Source organism: Nuphar pumila, chromosome 11 (genome assembly GCF_984573655.1).
Source record: "Nuphar pumila chromosome 11, dmNupPumi1.hap1.1, whole genome shotgun sequence".
NCBI lineage: Eukaryota > Viridiplantae > Streptophyta > Magnoliopsida > Nymphaeales > Nymphaeaceae > Nuphar > Nuphar pumila.
Window position 1 is genome coordinate 94,535,729 of NC_143259.1, and position 10,204 is coordinate 94,545,932.

Below are 10,204 nucleotides of genomic sequence, written 5' to 3' on the forward strand. Positions count from 1 at the left end.
TTCTTAAGAACATGTGTAAGAGTTTACATATGAGTTATAAAGCCCACAACAAACTCAAACACCATCAATATGAGACTATTCCACATCATCAAAACCAAGCTTTACCAAAACAGCCCACGTTTCTTCTTTTGAATTCTCTCTCCCCACCCTTCTTACACCTAACAGATTTATGCTCAGAAATGCTCGAGACAAACGTTGAGTGGGCTCCTGCACTCCGTCGGGTCGTCATTAAAAAAATATGACAATGGAGGCAGCTGAAGGGGATGTTTCAGTGGGTCATTGCCTTGCAGATGAATGCCCCATCATCGTGCAGGTGATTCATCTCCTCCAACGAGTCATTGCTGAAAAACCGCAAGAAGCACAAATGACAACAACGCTCTCGAAGAAGAAAGGGTTAGGGTTAACACCCTCTTCATTTAGAAAAAAGAAGAGTTGAGAGACTCTTATTTTATCATTTCTTTTATTTGAAGTTTTAAATTACATATTATATCAACAAAATTTTATAAATTCCATTTAGATATTCTGTAAAATTAGTAAAGTTCTGGAAATTTCAAATAAGTGGTTATAAATTTTAAAATTTTGCAAAATAGAGGCATTGTTCGCTGCATCTTCAAAATAGCAACCCTATTGTTTTCTGATATTACAGAAATAAGGTTGAAACTTTTTGTTTAACTCAAAAAAGTTTTCATATACACAAAATAAGAGTTGTGAAATATAGTTTCTACAAAAGAGAGGTTACTGAGTTTCTTAAATTACAAAAGTTTTTTTGATTAACACAGAAAATTATAGAACTGTCCCTTTTAAGTCTGTTATAACACATAACCTATACTTTTACTTTTTTGTTTTTTCAGAAAAGTGGTTTTATCTTGCAGAAAACCTCATATTCATATATTATGCTTATATTGATTAGAATTGTTTATTCTAAATATATTCTTGCATGTTTTATGATATATTTGCATGCCTAAACTAGTTTAAAAAGATTAAAACTAGGTATACTCACAAGAAATATTAGTTAGAAAGGTTTATTAATTCTAATATTTGTTTACAATTAGGCTAATGGCAAACCGAATAGTCATGGCTGAGTTGTCCAAAATTTAAAATCTCAATGAAATAAATTTTAGCATGTGGAGGAGGAAGATGGGGTATTTATTAACCCATGACAAGACACTGCATGTGTTAACAAAAGCAAAACCTTGATTAACTGATAAATCTAGTAAAGAAGAGAAGAAAACTTATAATAAGTGTGTTGAAGATGATCAACTTGCTTGAGAAACTCTCCTCACATTTATGCAAGATGATCTTATTCGGATTTTTGAAGATTATGATTCGACCAAGAAAATGATGGAGACTATTAAGAAGAAGTACAACATGAATTTAGAAACTCATATTTATATTCTCATTAGGCAGTACAACTCCTGTAAGATAAAGGAGTCAAATAATGTAGTCGATCATATGAATCAAATGTTAGTAATGGCTAAGAACTTCACCATATCTAAAAATAATATTCTTAAGTGAATGCAAATCTCCACCATACTAAACACCATTCCTTCAATTTGAAAGATTGTATCAGTTTCCATGAGACTAAACCAGAAAAGTATTACTCTAATTGAGCTCCCTCTACAATTGGCTCTTGAGCAAGAGCACATGAACAAAGATAAGAAGGGAGAAATCATGAACACCCAAGAGTCCATCCCAGCAACTTCTTATATGCTCAAGCCAAAGAGTTCATTTTTCAAGAATTTTAAGAAGAATAAGTACTACAAAAGGCATCCCGTGCAAACTAAGAACCCAAAGACTGCAACCAAGGGTGCATACTTTTCTTATGAAAAAGTTAGAAATTTCAAGCAAGATTGCCCAAACAAATCCAAGAAAGAGAATACATAAAAACAAGAAACTAAAGAGCATAAAATTATATGCATTGTATCTGAGTCATTGATCATTGATGACGATCTCTTAGGATTGTGGATTGACTCAAGGGCAATATGACATATGGCCAAGATAAAGAAAAGACTTGTGAAAATAAAGGAGTTGAAGCCAAGAGACCATAAGGTGTATATGAGAAATAACACCTACAACGATATAGTGGAGATAGGGTCTTATAGGCTTCAGTTAGAAGGGACCAATCTACTACTAACAAATATACTTTATGTACCTTGTATGAGAATAAATCTCTTAACAATAGCAAATTTGATCAAGAAAGGCTTCAAAATTCATTTTCGAGGTGACAAGGTCACTATTGAAAAAGATAGCAAATTGAAGCTCAGGGGTCACTATGATGCTAACCATGTCTCTTTCATTTAAATGCAATTCTTTCAATAAATAATGCAATGGATGTTTTTTGTTATATTAATTGTGCACTTAATGTGAATGCATATTTATGACACTTACAGTTAAGACATGTGAATATTAACAAAATGAAAAGAATAGTTCACATGAAATTATTTTCTTTACTTAAAAATATAGAATTTAAAAAATGTGAACCATGCACATTAGGAAAAATGACTAGATGATAATTTTCTAAGAGTAGCAGGGCATATGACTTACTAGTTTTAGTACATACAGATATATGCAGACTCTTAACAATGAAAACACATGAAAAAATCATATTTTATCACATTCATAAATGATTACTCAAGGTATGAATACATCTACCTATTCTTAAGGAAATCTGAAGCTCTAGAAAAGTTTAATGCATATACACATAAAGTTGAAGGATTATTATAAATAAAAATGTAAGTTATTAGATATGATAGAGGAGGTGAATATAACTCTGATGAGTTCAAGATCTTCTATAGTGATAATAGCATAACTTCTCATACAAATATACTTTATACACCTCAACAAAATGGTATAGTAAAAAGAATGAATAAAATCATAATGGATATGACAAGATCCATGTTGGCACATGCAAATCTTTCCAAGAAAGTCTGGGGAGAAGTAGTATGCACTGCCATGTATATTCTGAATAAGGTTTTTTCTAAGACTATATAACTTACACCTCATGAGTCGTAGACTGACAGAAAACCAGACTTGAGTCATCTGCGAAAATGGAGGTCTTCTACTCATGTGTTGATTTCTAATCAAACAAGGGACAAATTATATATTAAGACTATCAAGTGCATTTTCATGGGGAACCCAAAGGGATATCATCTATATAATCCTGAGAAAAGATCTATAGAAAAGAGAAAAGTAGAATTCGTGAAAACCAAAGAAAATGGTTTTAATCCTGAAGATAATGCTGCCCTTCTAGATATCATGATTGATTCTGGGGTACCTAATCCAGTTGTAAATGATGAGAAAACTTCACTAGTAACTGAAAAAAAGGACAAGAATACCTCTCTCTTATTTAATTGATTATTCTTGAATGAGGAATTATGCTATTCCATAGATTTGGATGAAACTCATGATAACTTAAGTTTTGAATATATAGTTGCTTCTATGAATCTGAATAGTGAATGAAAGCAATAAAAGATGAGTTAAATTATATAGAAACAAATCAAGTTTTGAAACTAACTACTTTGCCTAAAGGATATAAGGCAATTAGTAGTAAGTGGGTTCTCAAGAAAAAACTCAGGGCAGATGAAACTATTATTAAGTTCAAGGTAAGAAGGGATTGATTATGAAGAAACTTACTTTTCTATGGCAAAATTGACCTCTATTCATATTATTTTGGCATTGGTAGCTTAATTTGATCTTGACTTATATCAAATGGATATGAAAATAACCTTCTTAAATGGTGAATTAAATAAAATTATTTTTATGCATCCACCATAAGGTTTTGAAATTGAAGGTCAAGAGGATAAAGTATACAAGTTGAATAAATCTTTGTATGAACTTAATCAATCACCAAGATGGTGGTACTTGACATTTCATAATATTAAAACCATGTTGGGTTATGAGGCAAATAGTCTAGACCATTATATATATGTCAAGAATAGTGAAAGTAAATTTACTATATTATTCCTCTATGTTGATGATATATTAATTATAGAAAATGACATAGACATGATAAATGAGACCAAGTCATGGTTAAGTTCTCGATTTGAAATGAAAGATATGGGTGAAACCTTGAAATTAAAAAAAAATAGAAAATCAAGATTGTTATGTTTAAGTCAAAAAAATATCTTGACCACATTCTAAAGAGATTTAAAATAGAAAGTACCAAGATAAAAAGTACTATAGTAAAAGGCCTGAAGCTAAGTAACAATGATTGTTCAAAAGATGGACAAGAAAGTTGAATGTTCTCTATGCTCAAAAACTTAAAAGTCTGATGTATGCAATGCTTTATACTAAACCTGATTTAAGCTTTGTTGTAAGTCTAGTGAGTAGATATCAAAGTAATCCTAGGTTCTCTTATTAGAAAACAGTGAAAATAATTTTTTGATATCTAAAAGGAACTAAGAAACTTAAGCTATGCTATCAATTAGATAAACTAAAGTTTGTGGGTTATTTAGATGCCAACTTTGTTGGTGATAAAGATGAAGCAAAGTCTACCTCTTGTTATATATTTATGTTAGGAGGTGGGGCAATTGCATGGTCATGCAAGAAGCAAGGGTGTATGACACAACACACCCAAAAAGCTGAGTATATTGTCTGTAATATGACAGCCATCTTTAGTGTGTAGATAAATTGCTTCCTAAATGATTTGAAATTTGATATTTTAAAAGATCCAGTTCAACTTTATTATGATAATAAAGTTGCTATAAGATTGATTCAAACAAGAGCAAATATCTTTAAAAGTAAGCATATATATATATATATAAAAGTTCTCATGTGAAAACACAAGATATCCCTTATGGCCAAGTGAGAGATGTATGGTTGTGTGGCCATAAGAGGACTGTTGGAAGGCCATTTCAATAGTCACTCTCTTTCAAATGATGTAACTGTTCATACATGTAACAATTAATTATAAACAGATTAAACCTAATTAATCAAATAATTAATCTATACTTAAAAACATAGTTAAATATATGAATACCAAGAGATGTATCTCTTGGAACCGAAGGGATTTCTCTCAGGGATGTGTCCTAAACTTCATACCCCTCACAAGATTATAAATATGACTGAGTATAGCCAGGAAAGCATAGAGTATGCGTGTGAAATAACATACAAACAAACAAAAAATTGGATTTTTTGGGTTCACAAAAAAATGTTGTGTTGTGTAAGAGGGTTAAGAAGTTCTAACCATCCCTGGTGATTCTGAGCATAACTGTGCACGCTTTAGCCCACTGATTTTGCGCTTCTGCAAATAAAAAATCCTTAAACAACTGCAGTAATTTTATGTGTAAAACACAAAACACAAAAAATCGCTACACCTGTAGTGATTTTCTGTGTTTTGTGTAGCCCAAATACTTTGTAAAGTGCTCGAGCATGATCACTAAATCTACTCCCAAAAAAATATAGTGGCGCTTCATATGCACAGACCTGCGCGTTTATGTAGAGAGCAATAGAGGGTTGCATGTTGTAAGAGAAAGATGAATTTCTCCCCAAAAGATCTAGATTCTCTTGTAACATGTTTGTATGGCCCTCGAACATGGGTGTTCGTTCGATCATGCGTTAACCTAAAAGTGTATTTTGTAAATCCTACTTTGGTTAGTGATTTTAGCTCAGTGTGTCCTTTCCTCTATGATGAACTGTTGGTACCAATCCTACATTTTGACTCTAAACCATACTGAAATAGGATAAGAATTCAAATGTATATTCGTAGATGTAGATACAAATCCTTGTGAAATTGAGTTCCTTTTAAGCAAGGTAAATAACCAAATTTCTTTGTACAATACTATATATATTCGTATCTATTCCAATTTCTCATCATTTTACACACAGAGAGAAATATATATACCTCTAGCTTATGGTGCTATACACTGATGTACATAGAACTTACTCTCTTAAAACAAAAACTAGCCTTTGGCTCATGTTTAACATGTTTTATTTACTATTTTCATGTATTAAAGTTTACTACAACATAATGTTTCAGGCTATTTTTAAAACATCCATATTTTCACCGATTGTGAATCATGGATTGCTAGACTATCTTAGAATTCATATGTTATGTACACTAGACATGATAAAACCTCCTAATTTAAAATAAATAAACCATGTTAAACACATCTGCATGGTTGGATCTAACATTTGATGGCTACATCAATGGAAAGAGAATGTATGCCACTGTAAACTATCATGGTTCAGGACACACAAAACATACGCACACATAACTACAGTTATACACAAAATCTAGCAGAAAATGTTACCTCTTTTGCATTTTCTTCAACTGTTTCGAGGATCTAACCTTACAGATGTGATCTGCATAGCTAGTGTAGTAGAAAATAAGTTTCGTAACATGTATTTGCAACAGGTAAATAAAAATGGGGTTTTATCAAGTGCTTCAAAAATCAACGGCCACCTGTTTTATTATTTATTGTACTAAATTTTATTGCTAAAAAATTATATTTTTAATTATGTCAAGAAAATATAATGCATGTGATATATATATATATATATATATATATATGGTTAATAATTTTTTTTTAAAGGCAAGCTGGGATTAGGCAGACCCCCACCAGTTATTCAATGTACCACTAGGATTTGAACCTGTAACGTCCCACCACATGAAGACGTGCACTGACAGCTCCTACCAACCGCAGAGAGCACCCATTGGTATATAACATTTGCTACAATCGATTGTAGGTACAATCGACCTAGCAAATGAGTGGAACCCCCTTATTTTTTGCCTTACATCTAACACATGTGATCTACATGTTTTATTTAGTAGGAACCCGTTTTTGGATCATTAGAACCCAACTTGTATACAGGATTTTCCGGCAATCCAAAAATCAATGGCTATCAAGGCATCAATTTTTCACGACTCATAAAACATATTTTCTTGTCGAAAAAACATGATCCAAGAGTCTATATATTCCTACTAAATCGAGCCTGCTGGATACATCTATATATGAGGTTAGATTTTACCAAAATAACTCTCATAGTGACATTCAAACTCAATTGTAGGTACAATTGATTGTAGAATATATATATATATATATATATATATATATATATATATATATATATATATATATATATATAGAGAGAGAGAGAGAGAGAGAGAGAGAGAGAGAGAGAGAGAGCTACTTGCATGATGCCTGGCCTAAAATCTCATTTAAATTTTCCTTTTTTTATAAGCTTTTTTATTTTGTGATAGGCAACTTTTCCTTATCTCTGAAAATATACTTGTCCTCATGACAACACTGCATCGTTACTTGAGTTTTATACTCTACCCAATGTCTCATCACAAGCGTCTCTCCATCTGTCCCTAGAGCATAATTATCCAAAGAAAATGCAGAGGGAAGAATGTGCAGAGCATGAGGCAAGCCTAAGCAGTACTGAATAAAAAATCTGTTAATGAAGATGAAATCACTATCATCATCATTTGCGTTCACAGTGGCCTGCACAAACAACACTATTTGTGTCCATTGCTCTATTGCTCGGGCGAAGCCAGGAGTACGCCTGTCTTGAAGATCAAACTACGACTCTGAGCCAACCGGTGGACTACCCAAGGGTACTTTCTTCTTTCTGTGATGCTTTCTCACTCAAAGATGGTCGAGCATGGACGGTGGACTGACTTAGGATACCATGTCTGCATCAAGCCTACAACTGTGACAGGAGCTAATATAAATGAACTGAAACTGATTTCCTTTATAAAAGAAAAATTGGATCGGTTACCTTTGCATCCTGCGTAAGCAACATCAAATTAAAAAGTGTGGAACTAAACATCGATGACTACATGGACTTGGGTTGGGTGTTCATGCACGAATCTACTCCATTCCACTCTTAAGATCTTCTTGAATAGCCCTATCTACCTGGAGAATGGTGATCTCTCTCTCTCTCTCTCTCTCCCTCTCCGTGGTTAAGGTCTCACAGGATTTCTCTACTCTTGAGCTAGTCTATATAATATATATAACTGAAACATATTAGGTTCACTTTTCTTGTTCTGCCCCGTTAGGCCCTATAGTTTGAAGTGTTTTATGATAGATCTGAACCGGTAGATGTTTTTAGCATGATTGATTTAGTGGGAATTGACTCTTGGATCATGTTTTTGGATGAAAGAATGTGATTTTATGAGCCAGAAAAAACTGATGCCTTCATATCCATTGATTTTGGATCACAGAAAAAACCAGTATACAAGTCAGATTCAGGTGATTCAAAAGCCTGTTCCCACTAAACCAAACCTATAAATCACATCTATGGTATTAGATGTGAGAAAAATCGCAAAAAAATATGATTTTTGAAGGGGCCTAAGGGGCAGAACGAGAAAAGGGGCAGCACCAGCGCATTATATATATATATATATATATATATATATATATATATATATATATCTGAAGCATGAAAAATTAGCTAGTCGATATTAGTCCATATCATAAATCAGGAAAATTATGAACACAGGAAACTAAAGTTGTCACATTAAGGCTATAACGAAGATATCATATGATTAAGACTCACATTTTCTTTAATCTTGATATAATTATGATGCTTATAAGAGGCTGAAACAATTTATGTATAGAAAGCTGCAATGGTGGAATTTATAGGCAAAATGAATTTAAGTATGATTTCTCTTTTGCAAAAAAAAAAAGTATGATTGCGATGCTCTGCTCAATCAAATTAACTAGCAAATATGTAACACAATCATGATAATTGATACACAAATTACCAGCTCATTGCTCTTTTAAAATCTTACTCTTCATCTTACCAAATCTGCGAATGCCGGGGAAGGAAAGGTATTCTGAGAAAACATGACACCTTTAAAAAGAGCCATTAAACTGCACTAATGTATGGAGGAAAAGAAGGAAAGTGGTGTACCCTAAAGTGTAGGTGTTTTTCCATGAGAACACCATAATGAAAGAGAACTAAGATCAGCTGCTGGGACATTTAACACTTGGTTTCAGTGCTTCTGCATTGTATAAGCCATTTTAAAAAAGAAAGAAAAATCCTGCAACAGATACAAAACACAAGGTTTCTCCAAGGGACACAAAATCAAAGCTCTCAAGTACTCCATGGGCATCAATTTCACCTAACAAGCCTATAACTCAAATCGAAAAGTAAAGTTTGGTTTGAGAATAATTGATTGCCATGTTCAAAAGGTCAGTAGCAATAAACTAGAAATGTTGGAAACGCTGGGACTTAATCGTTTATGAGAAGGACAAAACATGTTCTCCATGAAACCTAATGTGCATAGTTTGATTGCATTACAAAGACTGGCTACACCAACTAAGCTAGAAAACATGAAAAACCAATGAAAAAAATTATGGTAACTAGGGTTTTGATGTAGGTCTATTGCCCTTTCAAATGCATTGGAAGAATACTAGGATACAATGTGACCTTAGCTGGTATCTGCATACCTTTATGATCTTCAACAACTCCAGCTGATAACTCATACGAAGGTCTAGAAGCTCTTGTCCAAAAATCATCCCTGAAACCAGTGGTTCTTGAATGAAGACTACCAGATATCCTCAATTGAAATTGTGGTCACTTGACAAAAATAACTGAATGAATGAACAAATACTTTAAACGAATAGAAACCAAAAGCTATCAAACATTGTGAATCCAAATATATATACAGCTCTCATGCATTCCAGTGTTACCACTCAATTACAACTAATATAATACAATCATAATTAACTTGATCTTGGCCAAAAGGGAGAGAAAGGTATAATACAATCATAATTCACAAGACAATCGTCAAGCAAAAGCAACCAACTAACTAGCATGATCAATTTCGCTATATCTAGCCGATCGATCATCTCCCCGACTCTGTGAATGAGAGCCTTGAACAAGAATGCGTCCAAGTTATCACAACATCATATGGTGGAAAGATGATGTTAGAAGGGCATTTTCGTCAATTCAAGCACATCTGCCTATGCTAAAGCACGTAGAGCCACCATGCATTCCTCAGTGGATTGGTAGTTGAGGGCAGCCTTTGTTTTTTCATTCTATTTCTGTCAGACTTGAAGTGGTGCTGGTAGCTCACTGTTTGACCACCACATGAGCAGCGTTGGAGCGGCTCGGCGAGCCGAGCCGCGAGCCGTGCTACCGACTACTATAAACATGGGGTTGGTTGGTTGGTTCTTCCATTCAGATCTTATCATATCTACCGTTCCAAGTTTTTCGTGTCTGATACCGGCTGGCACGTGTGGAATGGAAGGGG